At 52.5% G+C, this 12,767-nt stretch overlaps 1 protein-coding gene across 3 annotated transcripts in view; it reads right to left on the reverse strand.

The window, feature by feature from the left end:
* PADI1 (peptidyl arginine deiminase 1) overlaps positions 1–12,767 on the reverse strand; it is a 71,120-nt gene that overhangs the window by 48,597 nt on the left and 9,756 nt on the right. The gene's annotated exons all lie outside the window — the stretch shown is intronic.

Consider the following 12,767-nt stretch of genomic DNA (forward strand, 5'->3'; position numbering starts at 1 on the left):
AGCAGTACCTGCAGCCCTTGATCAGGAGCCTGGGGCTCTGCAGATCCTCTCAGAAAGCCACCAGCTCGATTTGTCACCACTAATAGGCCCAGAGGGGGCCAGCAAGTTGTCTAAGGACACACAGCCCCTTCTGTTTCCCCCTCCAAGGAAGGGAGAAGGAGCATTTGGGGCGTAGGGGGGTCAGCAGTTGGACAGGCTGTACCGACAGCAGACGGAACATGGGTCCAGGTGACAGGCCAGCTCCAGCCCATCACTCATCGGCTGGGTGACCACGGGCAGCCACTTGATGCCTCTAGGACTGCTTTGGCCTCATCTGCACAATTATTATGTGCACATTCGACCCCAGTGCTGGGCTCTGCATGTTCCCTGTGACACCCCCCCAGGTGGTGGCTGTGCTCAGCCCCACTCTGCAGATGAAGACTCCAAGGTCATGTTTGCAAAGCACGCAGCATGGGCCAGGCCCTTGGCGGGCACTCCATGCACGTTAGTCTCCCTCCAGGCCCCTCGCAGTCTGCTTCCTCCAGGAAGCCGTCCTACATGCCTGCCTCTGGCTCCCAGGGAATGTTCTGTTCTCTAAGCAGCCCCCCTACCCCCATCCAGGCTCTGCCCCTGGGGAACCACTTGTTTTAAAACCACTTCCCTCATCACTCTGGCAAGACTGCCTGTTTCAGAGGGACAGGAACAGGGAGTGGCAGGGCCTTCAGCCCTGGGAGATCAGGAAGCTTGGCTTGGATGAAAAAATCAAGACTCACAGCGGTAGAGCAGTTCCAGCCACCCACCCACCACGACCCAGCAGCCCCAGTCCCCAGGGAGGCCTTCCAGCCGCTCCTGACGCAGCCCTTGGGTCCATCACCCTGACCGTGGGGCTGGGCCGGGCAGCCTCGGGGCGTGCAGTGTGGTCAGACCCAGGCTCTAGCTTCCTCCCCACACTGGCCAGTGGAGCCAGAGGGGCCCCCAGAGAGAAGTAGGGGGCAGAGGGGACAGGGGAAGGCACAGGCAGGAAGAAGCAGAGACAGAGAGAGTCCAACACAGACAACAAAGGGACAAAAGTGAGGAAGAGCATCATAGCAGGGATGACACCCTGCAGCAGCAGGGACAGAGAAAGACAATCGAAAGACAGAGGGAGGGACAGAAAATAAGAGAGAATAAGAGACACAGAGACACCGATGGGAGAGCAGGAAAGAGGCCCGGGGCGAGGCAGATGAGAACCCAGGAGCCCCATGAGTCCCAGAGCCCAGAGAGTCCCCTCTCAACCTCCTGCTTCCCCAGGGGCTCTCTTTCCCCAAGCCCCCTGCCTTCTGCACCTGCCCCTGGTGCTGGGGACATGCCCCCCCCTCCCGCTGACCTGTCCCATATAGTGTTTATCCCCACTGTGCAGATGAAGAAACTGAGGCTAGGAGCCATCAGATTACTCAGCCAAGCAAACTGGATTCCCCACTGCCAGGGTGCAGGAGGAAGGGCAAGGGACAGAGAGACTGAGGCCCAGAGAGGGGAAGTGACTGGCTCCGGGTCACACAGCAGCCAGCCACGGAGCCAAAGCTTAAAGCCAGGGCCTCTGCCACTTTGCCCGGCTGTGAAAAAAAACCAAAGTAAATCTCATTAAGTGTTTGGCAAACAGGTTCCAGGTCTTACCAGATGGCCTGTAGCCAATACCCTAAAAGCTGTCAACACCCCCTGCCATATCCTTGCTTACCTCTTGCTGTCTTTTCTGGGAAGGGAAGCTCAGGAACCCCCCCCCCCAACTTGTCCTATCTCCTAGAGGCCAGGCCCTCACCAGGGCACCTCCACCTCCCGCCTCCCTGCCTCCCAACCCGGACTCCCATGTGGAACGGACAAGAGACACCCCTAACTTTCACCGACATCAGCTAAGCGTGTCCTCAGGCTCCCCCACCATGTCCTGATGGGTCGGTCCAGCCATAAGGCACCAAACCAGGTCAGAAGCCAGTGGAGAGGTCACCAGGTGAGCACATGTCCACCCACTGGGACTTGTGGAGCCAAGGAAGCTTCTAGAGGCAGTGCTCCCTGCAAAGGATTTAAAGACCCAGCCCAGAAAACAAACACAGGGAAACCTTTCTTTTCACGCCACCTGAGTTTGGAAGACATTCTCCTGGTAAAACGTTTGTAAAGAAAATCACGTCAGCTTGGCGAGAGGAACCGGCTTCTCAATAACTGCCTCTTCTCCCATTCTGCATGTCTGTCTCCTCCACCAGAGGGGAGCTCTCTTGAGGGCAGGGGCGAGTCCCAGGCCCCGGCACCGGCAGGGCCTGGCCAGTCATCACGGGGGCTCCTGGATGGCCAGTGGCTACATGAATTAAAGTCCCACAGAGAGGAGACAATACTCATAACCTGCATATCTGACAAAGGACTCACAGCCTGTATGAAACCTGCCTATAAATCAACACGCAAAAGAGAAACCACCAGCCCCGTGTGGCAAGTCGAGTGGGCCTCGACGCTCACGTGCCACGACGTTAAGCAGGAGCCTTCAAAGAGAGTCTGTGCTCACCGCTGGCTTCCCCGGGGTCTGGGACCCCGGCGCCCCACCACCACCCCGAGGCATCCACCCGGGCCTTTACTCAGGGTCAGTCTGGGAAAGCTTCCTGTAAAGAGGGGCCTGGCTGCAGAGCCAGGGACGGGAAAAGAGAAGGAGGCCGGGTGACGCCGGGAGCAGAGGTAAGAGGTGCAGCGAGTCTTCCCAGACCGGCCCGTGTGCTCTCCCCTGAGTTATCCAGGCTCAGTGCTAACACTGGGGGTGCGGGGAGGGGGGTTCTATTCATCCTGGGAGAGGAGGGGAGGCCCCCTAAGAGCTCAACTGCAAGAAGCAGGCTGGCGGAGTGGAAGGAGCACTGGGCCAGGAGTCAGGAGCCCCAGGATCTGGTGCTAACATGCTGTGTGCAGACTGGCCGGGGCGGGGGGTGGCTTGAGGCAGCGACTCCGTGACCTCAGTCTTTCCATCTGTACGAGTGGACCGGGCAGCTGCCCCTCAGAGCACCGCCGGCACCGACTGGAGGGCAGGTGAGGCACGCAGCTCTTGCTAGCCCTGCGCCACCGCACGGGGCCCCCAGGTAAGGCACAGTGAGGCCGGCCAGGGTTTGGCCACGTCTGAGAGCCCAGAAGCTCCAACTGGGCCAGACGGACCAAGCCCGCCCTGGTCCGCTGCCCTGGGGCAGCCTGGTGCCAGCGTGGCCTGGCAGGTTCTGAGCCCCTGCTTGGCTCTACTTCCTGCTCGCTTTCCCCTGAGTCCACCGGCGGCCTCCGTTCCCCTGACCTCCAGCCCAGGTCCCCGGGGGCAGCCGCCCACACAGCAGCCGCCCATGACACGGTCATCCTGGGTGCTGGCCCCCAAGGAGAAAAGCAGAGGCCATGGGGGAGCCCCCAGTCGGAAGGGGTAGGCACCGACCACGCTCTGCGGGAGCCCCAGACTGAGTGCAGAGACAAGGCAAACTGCCTGTCCCTCGGGAGCTGTGTCTCTGATGGGGGAGGCACAGCCCCTTCCCCTGAGAAGCTTCCAATCTGATGGGGAGGCACAGCCTCTGACCACACGGATCAGCTAGTCTGATGGGGGAAACACGGCTCCTGCCTCGTAGGGTTAGGCAAAGCCCCTCTCTCCCTCTTTATCAAACCTCTGATCTAAGGGGGGAGGCACAGTTCTGTCCTGGAACAATCTATGGTTTGGGGGAAGAACCTAAAGAAACTCTGTTCCTGTCTGTGGAAGGAGGGTGAGGGTCACTCTTACATCCCACATTCGCTTCCTTCTGGCAAAAAGCTTTCAGGAACTGTCTTCCCTGGGCCTTCTCATCATCTAGAAGCAAGGCCAGCCGAGGACTGGCCTCCCTGTTTGACAGATGAAGAAACTGAGGCCCAGAAGGAAAAGTGACAGGGCCAAGACCACACAGGGAGGCAGGATGAGAGCCCAAGTTTATCTCCAAAGGGAAGGAGGGGAGGAAGGAGGCAGGAAAGAGCGGCACATGACTAAGGGAGCTGGCTTCCTGTACCCTTGGCCGGGGACCAGTGCCCCCGTGACGGCCTGACTCAGGGTCGCCCAGAGCTAGCCTTTCTCAATCCTGTTTGGGAAACAGTTTTTATTGGAGAGAGGCCTGCGGCCCCGCCAGACATTTATGAGCCTGGTTTATTGGTCTGGCCCAGGGAGCCTGGGGCGCGGCTTCTGTATGAACCGATGTCAGGAATCTCCAACGGTCAGAGCCAGAGGGACCCCAGGGCTGAGCTGGCCCGAGCCCCTGCCTTGTACAGAAAGGGACGGTGAGGACCAGAGGCAGAGCAAGGACTAGCCCAAGGTCACACAGCACCTCCCCAGTCCCAGAGCCTCGGACTCTCCCGGCACTGGGGCCAAGTAGGGCGGCCCTGCACCCCAATCTGCCCTCGTGGGAACAAGCCCGTATCAGAAAGATCTGTGTTGGGGATATTTGAGGATCAGCCTTGGGGCTGAAGCCCCCTTCCCCACCCCTGACTCTGGGGACCCGGGGCGAGCGGAGCGGGCCCGGGGAGGGGGGCAGGGGGCATGGAGGATCACATGACCCCTCCCTCCAGCCCCTCATGGCCAGCCAGCGGCATCCCCTGAGGAGGGAAGAGAAAACTAGGGGAAGGACAGGAACACGCTCGTCACGGCGGCCTGGGCACCCTGACGAGAGGAGATGGAGGTTCGAGGATGTTGAGACACTTCACCCCAGGTCACGCGGCACCTGTGTGGGGAGCCGGAACGCCAGCCGGGCTGTCTGCCTCTGGAGCCCACGCCTTATTCCTCCTCTGCACCCGCAGCTTCCAGAAAGGTCCCAGGGGTTGCCCGCCTCCTCTGGGGAGTGCTCAGAGCTTGCGGCCTCCGTCGCAGGATAGAGGGCCTGTCTGGCTCCCAGCTGGCCTCCCGCCCCCACCGCAGACTTGACCTGCGGCCCCCAGGGCTCCCTGAGCTCCCCGCCCGAGGCAATAGGGCAGCCAGAGCCGCACCTGACCTGGGGGTCCCTCCGACCCCATGGGGACCCCCAGGCGGCGCAAGGCAGCACGAGGGGCCACACCCAAGTTTGCACAGTCCCGAAGCCGGGATGGGAGTTTGCAGGCTGAGGCCCCAGACGAACCCTGCCGTGTCCTGCTGCGTGACGTTGGGCACGTTGCTGGGCCTCTCTGAGCCTCAGTTTCCAGAAGCTGGTCGCTGGCATTCTGCGATGCAGGAGTCTACACACGCCTGGTGAGGTTCAAAGGCTCAGGCAGGACCGTGGCTCGGCCACCGTCAGAGCGGGAGCTGGGCCAGCAGAGGCGGGAGCTCCCGGGCCAGCCACCCCTCGCTAGCTGCAGCCCCCGCGGCTCTTCTGGGGTGCAGGGGGCTGGGGGGCCTCACGTGCACGAAGGCACGGCAGGTGTCTCTTTCCTGTGTCGCGGCTCAGCGGGGCGCTGGAGGCCGGACCGTGCGCATCTCTTCGCACCTCTGCCCTCAGCCACATCATGCTCGTGGCTTGACCCCGGTCACGGCGGGAAGAGTCACAGCACGGAGACTGGTAACACCACCAGAGGGGTTCTGTGTGCGCGCCTGTGTATTTTATCGGTTTGGGAAGCCAGTAAAGAAGCATTGACCAGCACACCACGGGGTGTACGGATAAGTTATATTTTTCTAGAAATCTGTCCGTTACATCTGAGTTTTCACACTTATTAGGCTTATATTTTTCATTTCATTTAGGGCAGCCCGGGTGGCTCAAGCGGTTTAGCGCCGCCTTCGGCCCAGGGCCTGATCCTGGAGACCCGGGATCGAGTCCCACGTCGGGCTCCCTGCATGGGCCTGCTTCTCCCTCTGCCTGTGTCTCTGTTTCTCTCTCTCCTCTCTGTGTATTCTCATAAATAAATAAAATCTTTTTAAAAAATAAATAAATTTAATGTTAACAACTAATGAAAGATAAATTGGGCTTCATCAAAATTTGAAACTTTTGGGGCACCCGGGTGGCTCACCTGCCTTTGGCTCAGGCCGTGACGGGATCGCATCAGGCTCCCCGCATAGAGCCTGCTTCTCCCTCTGCCTGTGTCTCTGCCTCTCTCTGTGTGTCCCTCATCAATACAACAAATAAAATCTTTTTTAAAAAAATTTAAAACTTTGGTGCTTCAAAGGACAATATCCAAAAAGTGAGAGACAATGGAGAGAAGGGGGGGGGGAATATTTGCAAACTGTGCTCTGATGAGCATCTAATATTCAAAATATATCAAGAATTCTCACGACTCAACAGCAAAAAGCCAACCCAATTACAAAATGGGCAAAGGTTTTCTGCGGTTTTTGTTTTGTTTTGTTTGTTTTTGTTTTTGTTTTTGTTTTTTGAGATAGAGAGAGCCCATGGAGCAGAGGGAGAAGGAGAGAGAGAATCTTAAGCATGCTCCACACCCAGGGCAGAGACCTACTCAGGGCTCCATCTCATGACCCCGCAACCTTGACCTGAGCCGAAATCCAGAGTGGGATGCTTAACCAACTGCACCACCCAGGCACCCCGGGCATTTAAATAGACATGTGTCCAGAGAAGACATCCAGATGGCCACTGGACACATGAAAGATGCCCACATCGGGGGTCAGTAGGGAAATGCAAACCAAAACCACAATGAGAGACCACCTCACACCCACTAGGATGGCTACCGTCCAAAAAACAGATAACAGCAAGTGTTGGCAAAGATGTGGAGAAACTGGAACCCTCATACACCTGGCGGGGGTGTAGCTGCTTTGGAATCAGCGGGCAGCTGTGTGGTAATCTGACCCTTGGCTACCATCAAAGGAAGGGGTTCCTGCCATGGGAGCTTCTGTCAGAAAAGAAGCGGGCCCCTCCCTGAAGGCCCAAGCTCCTGCATGTTTGCAAGCGGGACTGTGAAGCTCCCAGAGGCACGGGCTTGCGTCCTCCAAAAGATGGCAGGATGTGGGTGACCCCCTTCTAGGGGTCCTTCCAAAGCCAGTAGATCTGAGACGGTGCCTGTTCCCTCCAGGCACTGACGTGGCTTCCTTGGGTCCCCTACTCCACATCATCAGCCTCTCTAAGTCCCTTTATTCATGCCTTTCCCTTTTTATCCTCATGAATCTTGCCCAAACTTTGCCAACTGAATTCATCTTTTCCGAGAACCAAATTCAGATTTTTTTAAAATCCTAATTATTTCACCAATCCCCACATTTCTACTCCTTGTTCTTTTCTCTGGGTTAATCTTGTTGTTTTCCTAACCTCTCAATCTGAGGGTGACTAATTCATTAATTTCCTGCCTTCCTTATTTCCGGCCATCGACATTTCAGATGCGCATCTTGCTCTATTTCGCTGAGCCCACTTGTTTCCAGATGTTGCCTTTTCACTGGTGTTCAGTTCATAATTTCCATTTGACTGATAAGTTATTTTAAAAAGGCTGTTTTTAGAAGTTTCCAAAAAAAAAGTTTCCAAACAAGGGGCACCTGGGTGGCTCAGTCATCTAGATCTCATGGGCCATGGGATCGAGCTCCACATCAGCCTCCAAGCACAGCTGCAGCAAGACAGGCTCCACGCTCGGGGCTCAGCAAGGAGTCTGCTTGAAGGTTCTCTCCCTCCACCCCTTCCCCTGACATGTGCGCGTGCGCGCTCTCTCTCTCTCTGTAAAATAAATATACATAAATTTTTAAAAATTCCAAACGAATGTGTTTTTCTTACTCTCCTTACTGAGTTCTAAGTTAATTGCACTAGAGTCGGATGTGGTCGGGATGATACAATTTATTTCCATTTCGTTGAGCCTTGTTTTCTGCACAGGCCTCACATGGTCAGTTGTCACTTCTGTTCCCTGCACTCGAGAAGAATGGGTGTCTGTCCATGATCGATGCGCAGTGCTACACGTCCGTTGAGTGGATGGAGCCCATTATTTGTGCTTCTCAAACCTTCTCTTGGCTACCGACTCTCTTGTCTACCTCATCAATTAATGAGATGTGTTAAAATCTGCCCCCCCCATCCAATGCTCAGAGTTCAATCCATTTTACCTTCACATATTTTTTGTGATTTTAGTATTTTTTGTATTTCGTTTTTTTTAACTTTTATTTATTTATGATAGTCACACAGAGAGAGAGAGAGAGGCAGAGACACAGGCAGAGGGAGAAGCAGGCTCCATGCACCGGGAGCCCGACGTGGGATTCGATCCCGGGTCTCCAGGATCGCGCCCTGGGCCAAAGGCAGGTGCTAAACCGCTGCACCACCCAGGGATCCCTATTTTTTGTATTTTGATACGGTGTCATCTTTTTATTGTTTTCTATTTTCAGGTGTGATTCGGGCTTCCTAAAGTGAATTGAAAAATGGCTGCTCCTCTTCTGTTTTCTGGAAGAGATTGTGCAGAATTTGTTTGTGGAAGAGATTGTGCAGAATTAATTCTCTCAATGAGGATTCTCCAAGGAAACCACCTGGGCCAGATTTCTTTTTTAGGAGTATGTATGTATGTATGTATTTTAAGTTTTATTTATTTAAGTAATCTCTACACCCAACGTGGGGCTCAAACCCACAACCCCAAGACCAAAAGCTGCACGCTCTTTAGTTTTTCAATTATGAATTCAATTTCTTTATAGCTACAGGGCCAAATCACCTATCTCTTACTGGGTGAATTTTGGTTGTGTTTTCCAAGAGAGTGGTCCATTTCATCTCAGTTGTCAAAGTGAGGTGTGTAGAGTTGTTTGTAGCATTCCCTTCTTCACTCTTAATATCCGCAGGGTCTGTATGGATATCCCTGGCTCCATTGCTGATGTTGACAATTCCTGCCTTCTCTCTCTCATCTTTGTCAGTCTGACTAGAACACTTGCCAATTTTACTGACCTTCTCAAAGAACTAGCTTTTTGTTTCATTGATTTTTCCCTATTGTTCTGTTTTCAACTGCATTGATTTTTACTCTTAACTTTATTAGGTTCTTCCCTCTGCTTGCTTTGGGTTTCTTTCCCTCTTCTAGCTTCTTATGGCCAGAGCTTGGAGTATTGATTTGAGACTTCTACATTACTGTCTACACGAGCATTTAGTATAGATTTGTCTCCCGGCACCACTTTCACTGCATCCCACACAGTTTGATATGATATATTCCAATTTTCATCCAGTTCAACATATTTTTTTTTACTTCTCTTGAGACTTCCTCTTTGACCCGTGGATCATTGACAAGTGTGTTTTTTTAGTTTCCAGGAGTTTGGGGATTTCTGTGTTACTTTTCTGTTCTTCATTTTCATTGTAATTCCATTGTGGTCAGAAAGCACACTGTGTATGATTTCAATTCTTTTCAATTTTGCTGGTGGGATGATACCAGAGACAGTTCATTCTCTGGTGTGTGACTGGAACTCTGTTTATTGTTCTATGTTGCTCAGCTGTCTCTTTTCTGTTTCTTTGACTGGAGAAAGCAGACTTTTGCAGGGCTTTTTTTTTTTTTTTTTTTTTTTTTGTCTGCGCCTGTTGATGTTTGTGGGTTGCTACCTTCTCTGGTACCTAGTCTGGGATATGCAAAAGAAAGGCAAAAAAGAGGAACCTGGGTGGCTCAGTTGGTTAAGCATCTGCCTTTGGCTCAGGTCATGATCCCATGATGCTGGGATCAAGCCCCACACAGGGCTCCCCCACTCACCAGGGAGTCTGCTTCTCCCTCTCCCTCAACTGCTCCCCCTGCTTGTGCTCTCTCTCTCTCTGTCAAATAATAGATAAATAGGATCTTTAAAAAAGAGAGAGAGGAGAGAGAGAAAGAAGAAGGACAGAAAGAAAGAAAGAAAGAAAGAAAGAAAGAAAGAAAGAAAGAAAAGAAAAAGAAGAAAGAAAGAAAAGAAAAAGAAAAGAAGAGAAAAGAAGAGAAAAGAAAAGAAAAGAAGAAAAGAAAAGGAAAGGAAAGGAAAGGAAAGGAAAGGAAAGGAAAGGAAAGGAAAGGAAAGGAAAGGAAAGGAAAGGAAAGGAAACTCAGCTTTATATATTTTGAGCTCGTTACATCAGATCATACAAGTTCGGAATTGTTCCAGCTTTCCAAAGTATCAAACCTTTTAACATTACAGGACAACCTCCTTCGTTATACATTTATTTATTTATTTACAATTATTCTCTGGTATAAATAATAACATTATTATAACTAAATATAAATTATAAATAAATAAAACTCATAACCCTGAGATCAAGACCTGAGCTGAAGAAAAAAAAAAAAAAAGAAAAAGACCTGAGCTGAGATCAAGAGTTCGATGCTTAACCGGCTGAGCCCCCCAGGCGCCCCTCTAATAACTAACATTTTATCTGAGATTGTTAAAGCCATACCAGCTTCCTTTAGGTTGGCATTTCTTTTCATCTGTCTTTCTTCCATTCTACTCTTCAAACTTCCTGTGATTTGATATATGGAGAGTTTCTTTAGTACGTGGACCCTCTATGCCTTTAAAGTAGATAATACAGTCCATTTCTAATTATTGTCATTGCTGACTCATTGCTTTTGGACATTCAAATATTCAAGTCCCTACTGTGTGCCAGGCACTGTTCTAGAGGCTGAGCTACAGCAGTGAACCAAAGAGCCAGTATCAAGCCCTAGGAGCTAGAGGCTGGTTAGGGACACAGACACCAAATGCACGACTAACACATACCATGTCCATGGATGAGGATTCCAAGCAGCTTCTGTAGATACTCTCACCTCAGGGAGGTAGAGCTTAATTATGGGCTGCACATAATGACTTTCTTCCAATGCACAGAGCACAAAAAGGGGGACAAAAGAGTGACTGCACAGTGGTTCTTCTGACAGCTGTGAGGACCTTTCCTGGCCACTTTCTTGGCTTGTAAATGGCCCACCTCCACGTTCTCCCCACATGTCAGTCTCCAAGTCACCCCCTTTATTATGAGGGCACCAGGCATACTGGATTCAGGCCCACCTAACAACCTCTTTTGACTTGCTTCCCTCTGTAAAGGCCCATCTCCAGATAAGGTCACATTCTGAGATACCAGGGGGTTAGGACTTCAGTGCATGTATTTAGGGAATGGGGTGGGATACAATTCAACTCATAACAAGTGGAGAAAGTTGACCAACACACCCTTAGCCAGGTGATCAAGGTTAACGCCAGCAGTGGTAAGACGTGGTGCTCAACGCCACAGAGCAGGGCAAGGCCACTGTTTTTTTGGTTTTGGTTTTGGTTTTGGTTTTGGTTTTGGTTTGGGCTTTTTTGGGGGGAGGGGGAGGTGCAGAGGGAGAGAGAGAGTCTTAAGCAGGCTCCATGCCCAGCACAGAGCTCAATGTGGGGCTCAATCTCACAACCCTGGGATCACGACCTGAGCCAAAATCAAGAGTCAGATGCTTAACTGACTGAGCCACCTAGGCGCCCCAAGGCGATTGTTTTGCACAGGTGCCAGGAAGCCTCTCTGACAGTGACATTTGAGTAGGGACCGGAAGGAAGCAAGCGAACAAGCAATGGGGGATATCTGGGGGATCTGAGTGCTGGGAAGGGGAACAGAGTGTGCAAAGCCCCCAAGACACATCCAAGGACCTGCTGGGAAGCCAGTGTGGCCGCATGGTGCAGGGAAAGGGACAGGGTGTTAGGAGATGAGGTCAGAAAGGGGGAAGGTAGATTCATGTTGACCTTCAAGACAGAGGAAGGGTCTCACACATCTTCATGAGTGGAGGATCCCCAGGAAGGGTTTAAGCAGAGGAGACATGACTTGGCCCGGGTTCTAACAGAATCCCTCTGGCTGCCTTGCTGACTACAGCTCATGGGAGGCCAGCGTGAAGCAGAGAGACCAGTCGGAGACGGTGATGATAACCCTGATGAGAAACTAGCAGTGGAGCAGGTAAAAAGTGGTCAGATTGAAATTGGTTTTGGAGACAGATCCGACAACAGGGTTCACTGATGGATCAAATGTGGGGTGTGAGAGATAGAGAGGAGCCAAAGGTGATTCCACATTTGAGTGTGGGTCACGGAAGCCCGGGGCTGCTACTGGCTAAAATGGGGACCCTGGATGAGGGGCTGGCTCATGGGGCTGGAAATCAGGAGGTTGGTTTGCAGGTGTTGAGACTGAGGTGCCAGTTAGGCCTCCACGAGGTGAGGCGTGGTGGGCCGCCTCGCTGGGGTCTAGAGGCGAGGCTGGGCTGGAGGTAGGACTGTAGGAGTTGCAGGGCTGGTTCGAAGCCAGGACGCTGGATGAGCGCTCCTGGGAGTGTAGACAACTGAGACATGGGGCCCAGGGACCGTGCCCTGCAGTCCTCCAGAGCTTGGGGACAACAGAGGAGCCCGAGAAGGAGCAGCCAGGGCAGGAGAGGAAAACCAAGAGTGAGTGGCTGTGTCAGGAAGGGAGAGTGTCTCAGGAAGGGGCAGCATCAGTTGCATGAAATGTTGCAGATGAGCCTAAGAAGAGGACTAAAGATTGACCCCCGCCAGGCCTCCCAACTCCGACATCCTGCTTTACACTCTCTATTATCTTGATTTTCTCAGATCTTTCTTTTTTCTTTTTTTAGATGTTATTTATTTATTCATGAGAGACACAGAGGTAGAGACATAGGCAGAGGAAGAAGCAGGCCCCATGCAGGACCCCGACGTGGGCCTTGATCCCGGGACTTCAGGATCATGCCCTGGGCCGAAGGCAAATGCTAAACCACTGAGCCCCCCAGGGATCCCCATCTTAGATCTTTCTTGTTTCTTCTTTTCTTTTTTGAATTGAGTTTTCTCCTCATTCTGTTTTCCCTCAACTGTTTAAATGTCATAGCCTCTGTTTCTCTTCTTTCGGTAGCTACCCTGAAGCAGGCGAGGGCCAACGCATCCTACAAGCGCCCAGTAGGAGCTTTGCGCACGGAGCTCTCTGGGCGCCACCACTCAC

The sequence above is a fragment of the Vulpes lagopus genome, chromosome 8, assembly GCF_018345385.1.
Source record: "Vulpes lagopus strain Blue_001 chromosome 8, ASM1834538v1, whole genome shotgun sequence".
Taxonomy (NCBI): domain Eukaryota; kingdom Metazoa; phylum Chordata; class Mammalia; order Carnivora; family Canidae; genus Vulpes; species Vulpes lagopus.